The sequence below is a fragment of the Montipora capricornis genome, unplaced genomic scaffold (assembly GCF_036669925.1).
Source record: "Montipora capricornis isolate CH-2021 unplaced genomic scaffold, ASM3666992v2 scaffold_472, whole genome shotgun sequence".
In the NCBI taxonomy this organism is placed as follows: domain Eukaryota; kingdom Metazoa; phylum Cnidaria; class Anthozoa; order Scleractinia; family Acroporidae; genus Montipora; species Montipora capricornis.
This window is the reverse complement of record NW_027180209.1, coordinates 115,001-122,500: the sequence shown is the minus strand read 5'-3', so window position 1 is coordinate 122,500 and position 7,500 is coordinate 115,001.

Here is a 7,500-nt window from a genome sequence, read left to right as displayed (position 1 = left end):
AACTGTTCAGAGAGGCTAAAAATCTGTTTATATAATATTCTTGCCCTCCAGTGTGACTTTGACTTCAGTTTTAATAAGAGCTTTCTGAAATTCAGCCACTAGGAAATAGCGACCAGTTCAAACAATATGTGGTCAATTACACGTATACCCCCACCCTGGAATTTTATTGCATTGTCAATTCCACTTATTCTCCTAGAGAAACACCACATGCTCTTAAATAGCGCAACGCACAGCTTACACGTAAATGAAAGGGTCTTTGTCTTTTTTCCACATAGGTTGAAGCAGGTTCTCTCGAAGGAGCTAAATACTTGGTCAAATTATGTGAGAATAGCCCTGATGCCACAAGAGTAAATCAAGGTGTCCTTATTGGTTCTGGACAACTACATTTCCATTAGAGAATACTTTGACTCAGATTCCTGTATCATTGGTGAACAAGCACGGTCTTATCGCAGCGCATTTCTACCCATGCACAGCATTGCTGTTGGTGGAAAACTTTACAGAAGTGGTAGTGTTGTAGTTGCCAAACAACAAAATACTGAAATTTATTTTCTTGTTGATAATTTTTTCCTTGTGAATGTTAACGAAATACCTCAGCCAGTTGCTATTGGAGACACCTATCAGCTTGTGTGGAATCCTGCAGGTGGTGCCATGTATCATCCACTAAGTGACACCTTATGTCAAACCCTTTGAAAGTAAAACCTGCCTTGGACTAAAAGATATTCAGAGAGAAATAACGCTGTTTCCTGATGTGAATGGAAATTTTGCAGTTGTTGATCCATTCAGGAACAGTATTCCTTTGCCAGCCGTCATAGTCCCTGCTTATCCTGAGGTAAAGGATATGATCTTGGTCAAAGGTCACAATGATGACATTTGGAATGCTGAAGTAAAGCGTGTGTTATTTGGTGAGAAAATAGTAAAAGGATATTTTTACATTAAACATAGAAACTGGAATGAGAACAAGCTTTGGATAAGGGAAAGTCGCTCAAGTCAAATGGATAACATCAATTTTCATAGCATACTTGATATTGCTTCTGGCGATTGGCAAGGAAATGTCTGGAAAAAAAGTGACTACAAGGGCCTTAAGCTTACTCATGGACATGGTCATAATAATACATTCGGTGTAGAAATATAATGATCATCAACAAGGAATTTCTTCATTTCTATCACTAAACTTCACCTGGGTTATTTCTTAATGCAGTTCATGACATTATACGTTGGAGTGCATGTTTATTGCATATGAAAATATGTGGCTAAGTGAGCTCCCCTTTGTCATCAAAGTTGTGTGTTACTTTCCTTTCCTTTTCTTGTTTTGCACGAATACTGTAGTGGTCATGAAGTTGAAAAATTATAGCACTCCTTTGGATGATTGAGTACAGAAGAAGCTAGCCTTTTTGTAGGAAAGTGTGAATCTAAATATAAGGCTGTGTCTGTTACAACAAACTTTGCTTTCAAGACAAGAAATTCTTTTTTAGCAGAAATACCACATTTGGATGCAGAGATCTCTACATTTGTACTGCAAGACAAGCAACGTGTATCAAATAAACTTATTGTGGTTGGCGAGATATATGTATTACTAACTAAGGCATTTTCCGACCAAGTGTGGGTGCTAATTACAATACAAAGAACATTAAATTTTGGGTGATGCTCTATATACCAAGTCAAGATAATTATGTACTATTGTTTCTTTCAATTGTGTGAAATTTAAAGTGTTACTGAAGCTTATTGAGTAAAGGCTATTGTGTTCTTTGTGATGTAATTCGAGACTTGCTATTCTCTTGGTATATGGTGTACCAGGCGAAGGTTTTATTTATTTATCAAGAAAAAAAGAATGCAAAACAAAAAAGATAATAATTATGGATTTAAGTATATTGGTTAAAAATTACCAGGTTTGGTTTCTTTAAAAACAAACTGATAAAGTTTGCGTGTGAAACAGTCCCAATTTGTATTGTAAACTTAGTTGGATATTCCAAATGCACATTTGGTGAAAATTACCAGGTTTGATTTATTGTAAAACCAACTGATAAAGTTTACATGGGAAAATGCCAGATTTGGTTGTGAAGCAATCCAAATCTGTATTATAAACTTATTCCCATGCAAGTCTGGTGAAAATTATTACTTCTGTGAAATCCAAACTTGTTTTACATAAACAGTTGGTTTGGGTTTTTAAATAAACAACTTTAACTATGATTTGGTCAAATACTCTCTTGGATTGTGTGCACATCTGGGCTTACTTGAAAATTACCAGGTTTGGTTTATTTAAAAACCAACTGATAAAGTTTGCTTGGGAAAATACCAGATTCGTTTGTTAAGCAATCCAAATTTGTATTATAAACTCAGCTGGATATTCCAAACCCAAGTTAGGTGAAAAATACCACTTCTTGAAAAACCTAACTTGATTTTCTTTAAAAATGATTTGGATGTCCTAAAAAACAAGTTTAGTCATGATTTGGTCAAATACTAATTTGGATTGTGCGTTGTTTCTGTTTCAATGTCTTAAATATCCATCAAAAATCCAACTTAAAACCAAAATTGGCTTTTTGGTCAAATTGGATTTTACAAAGTCCAATGCATAAACAAGTTTGATCCAACTTGGAAATTTGGGATTTTTTCCAATGACACAGCTTTTGATGAAAGCCACATTATTTAAATCTACATTGGACAGATACCGGTATCATATAATTAAAACTCTACCCTTTCACCTTTCGTAATTGCATACTGGTACCTATGATTATAGTTATACTTAATTTGTCGGCAGTGCTTTTGATGGGCATTTTTATCAGCTGGAGTGTGTTATCCGCTGGTTAAAGTAAGTTTATCCTTTTGTTCTCATGTGCTGTACTAGTATACTGAATGAACTACACAGGTGATTTACAGTACAGCCCAAAAATAATGCACGCTGCAAGAACACGCAAGCAGTCAAAAGAAGTTAAATTGCGGTATATCCGTAAGAGTTCAAAATCCTATCTGCAAGAAGCCGGAAGAGGTCATGAGTCTAACTGCGAACCCAGATAGCGGCAAGAAGTTACAATACTCAACCACAGTTCAATGTGTTGACTCGTTTGGTGTTTGGAATCGGCATTCGTATATATCTCTTTAGAGAAATGATAGTGCAGTTGATAATGTTATATTCAAGAATATGCAGAGGAAAAGGGTGAATTATATTGTCCGCACGTTTCCAATGCAACAAGCAGAGCCTTTGGCTTGGAAGATTGTGCAAACACTTCCTACGTCTTTGAAATTAAATAAGTAAAATCTTAGTCTATCACACTTTGTATTTTTGCGTGGCATGTCGAAGCAACCAAAACTCTCGCGGGGTGTGTTCTCAACCTTCATCCATGTACCAATCAGACATATCACTTAAACAATAGTTTAATCATGCTGGAATCGAATTTGAAACAAGTAATTTGCATAGCCATGTTTACATGAAATAACTGTACATGTAAGTCATTGGGGTTTTCTACCAACAAACGGCACTATAAAGGTTGAATCATTCGAATTTACCATGTAAATGTCACCTAATTTAAAGCAAGTATACAAGCTAAGTGATAATTTGAAGATAGCCTACGTATCTGGAGTGTCTGAATTTGTTTAAAAGCTTTGAGCAGTGATGCCACGCAAGCTTGTTATTTCAAGTTTTGCAAATTGATGTAAAGAATGTGTGTCTTTGAGGGTTGTCAAAACAGATACAGATGAAGCCAAAACAAAATGATGTATGCAGATAGATAGAAGATACAAATAGATACCAGGTAATTTATCGAACTGCTTTCACCAGCATACAGTATACACTGTACTTGGGACTTGGCAACACAATGTTTGCCAACAGGTGTCTTAGATTCCAAAGAGACATCTTAGAGGCATATTACATTTCAAAAACTCATACTTTTGGGGTCTTGGTAATCCGAGAGTGAAAGCGGGTACAACCGGGAAGTTTTTTGGGTTGTTTGAGTGCGATTAGTTTTAAAAGCATATCACCTCTTGTGGCAATTTGCTAGATTCTTATGCATGTTGCTCAATATGTTAAAGGATAGTCTAGAAGCGACAGCAGCGAGAATCACATATGATTTATTAACCCAATGAAACATATAAAAATTTATCCTATAGGTGATGCAAATGTATTTAAAGATTTGTAAACCTTTTACATTTAATAGGAAACCCTAAACATAACATTATAGAGCAATGGGCAAAGTTGACAAACTCATGCGATTGAGAACTACATCTACATTTAAGAATTACAAAAAACAGACCTCCATTTAAATCTGTACTTTTTTAAAGAGATTATTTTCACGAAACATTCCGCTTGTAAACCAGTCAGGAGGCTCTATTTTAATTGTGGTTTTTTCTCTGACGGAATGATTCCGCCTTTTGACCAATCATGAAGTTGTTTACTGATATCATATCAACCACAGACGGAACAGTCCGTAAAATAACCAATGAAAAGAGGTCTTTCTGGTCTATTTCAATGAACACATCCTCTGGCGTTTATTTTAAGCACAGCTATAACCTCACAGATACAGCAGGGGCCTTAGTCAATCTGGTTTTTGATTTGTTCAATTCCATGCATACCATTGAATTTTCTTCCATTAGAGTCATTTATTTCAAGCTGCAATTTATTTCCTTTGCTTGCGTTGTCTCATTTGCATATTTGGTGTGATGGTCCGACAGAGCACTTAATTCAATTTGGCTTAACACTTGTTGAGATTTCATCAAACGCAGTTATTCTTTTGGGAATATTATATTCCACTTTTGACCCGAAACATTCTGATAGTTAGCCGACAAGTCATCTACAGTATTTATGTACATATCTCGTGTACATAATCTACGATCACCAGGTTTGGAAAAGTCAAGGACCTTAAATGTCTAAAACTTCAAGTTTAGTCTACAATTTCCTAAACGTCCCCATGTGTGTGTGTTTTACTCGTAATTTTCACCCGGTATATTTTATTTGTGGTTCTCGTCTCCTTTTTATTGTCTCATTGGCATGTTTGCTGTAATGGTTCGACAGAGCACTGTATTCGATTTCATTAAACACATGCAGAGATTTCATCAAACGCAGATATGCTCTTGGGAATAGTATATTCCGATAGTTAGCCGATAAGACATCTACAGCATTTACGTATGGTTTGTACATATCAAGCTTGTGTAAATCTACACTCACCAGTCACCAGTCAAAGACTAAAACATCAAGATTAGTCTACAATTTCCTAAACTTCCTCTTGTGTGTATATTTTATTTGTGGTTTTCCCTTCGGAAAGCTGTTCACAGAGATCATATCAACCACAGATAGGACAGTCCGTAAGTTAATCAATGAAAAGAGGTCTTTCTTATCTATTCAATTAACACTTCCTTGGATGTTCATTTTATACCCAACAACAGAGCACCTGCAAATTCGTTACGTCCTGTAATAGAAGTCACTCACAATCTTTCGATATATCATATTATCTGGTTTCAACTGGTTTTAAATTTGTTCAATTCTATCCGGATCTATCTGCGTCTAATTTTCGTAAATAATTTCTAACAAATTCTCAGCTCAAATTGCAAATTCATCTCATTTACTTTGTCCATTGTATTGTTCACGATGTGATGGCCCAAAGGAGCATTTTAAGCTACGCAAAGAGGGTTACATGATATTCAATGATATTTAATCAACGCAGTGATTTTCTTCGTTTTCACTTGAAACATCCTGCTATTTAACCAATAAAGCTGGATTTTCTCCATGACAGCTACTTACATACTGGTATCTTGTGTACTTATCAAGCGGAAATTTCCTCTCACCAGGTTGGGAAAGGTCAAACAGCTCAAATGTTTCTTCTGCTCTTGTGTGTGTTAATGTTTGATTGTTACCAACAACCATACGAATTCGCCAGAGACACTGTCTTTTAAAAAATGTCATAACAAGTATGCTTTAAAAGGATGGTTGTTACTTACCACAATCCTCTGCTCTTTTGAAGTAGATAGGCTTTCTTTATGTCAATGTCATCAAGTTTCGCCTCTCATTCCGTTTGCAAGATGACTGGTGTTTAGGCAGCTACTGCAGTTTACACTTCCCGCAGGTGGCTGTTAATTTGCCGCCCTTCGAGTTCATTTGGTGCTTAAAATACACACATGGAATCCCCTGTACTAAACCGTTCAGTGCAATCTGATTTGCCTTCATGGTCCAAAGACTGAGGGACTGACATGGTCTACTGTTCGCGCTGGCGTGAAATGTGGTGCGAAAATATATGACGTAACATATGTATCACAAAGCCATGTAATATGATATTTTATTCACAGCTAGTTGTTAACAGAGCCTGGTGGAGAATACAAAACCTTACCATATTTTATAAACTCCGACAATGAAAAACAAGCTGGGACACAAGTGAAGGTTTTTAAGAGAGAATGCACAGGAAAGTCGAGCAAAACGGAAAATTCATGGCCACAATCGAAAACCTAATCTACCCTCATTTTCGGTCTATAGAGAGGTACTAACGAGTTTACAAACCTCCTGGGGTTTATTTTCCGAAATATGGCCGATTTGCGAAATTATTTGAGATTTTGGATTTCACCTGTCTGACGCCTAAAGTTAGCCGCCTCACAAGGGAAAAACGACTGACCGAAAATCTGCTTCACGTAACCAGACATGTTAAGCTATCGGCAATCTAGCACTTAATTCCTATAAAATGGACATCTAACATCCTATTTACAACATATCTCCGGTTCTGAAGTGTAAAATCAACGCTTTCTAAGTGCAATCAAAATGGCCAGTTGGTAAGACCTTATGAGTGCGAAAGTTTATAGGCAAAACTGAAATCGAGCCCCCGGTTATGGGAATTCTCCAAATTGTCCCAAATTTTGGTTGGGTTTTTTAGGGAGCGCTTCACAATGAGTAGAAGAAATTGTGCGCTGAGTGACCTCAAATTGACCTCAGAGTGTTTGTTTACATTGACTAGTCGCATCGGTTACAATGAAATGAGCGCTCCATACTAATTTTCTCATTCCACATTTAATTTAAGAATGAATCTGACTTACCATTGTATAATTGCGTCGGACAGGAGGATGAATTTTCTTGCAGCAGCAGAATTAAACCGATGGCGGCTGTATATAATCGGGTGCAGTTCACAGTTGTCCAAACTAGAACTGATCCAAAAGTTTCAAACTCCTCCGTCGAAATTACCTAGAATTCTATCTGAATGTAAGAAACGCTGCAGTTCATCAATAAGTTGTTAAGACATCTGTGACACACGTAGATCTCATTGTCTATCCCTAAAAATAAAATAGTAAAATAAAATACGGTAGTCAAAAGAGGTATATTTGCGTAACAATAGCCATTAAGCGTCTCATTTAAATATCTCAACAAAACGTGTTCCTGCATACCTATTATGGCGTTGCTTCCGCAAAATCGTTCAATTTCGTATTTCATTTTGAAATATTTTAATTAATCAGTAGCCTGGGGGAGGGATTTCCTACACATGACCACAGCTGGAAAAAAAACCCGACACGTTCAGTGAACCGGAAGAAAAATAA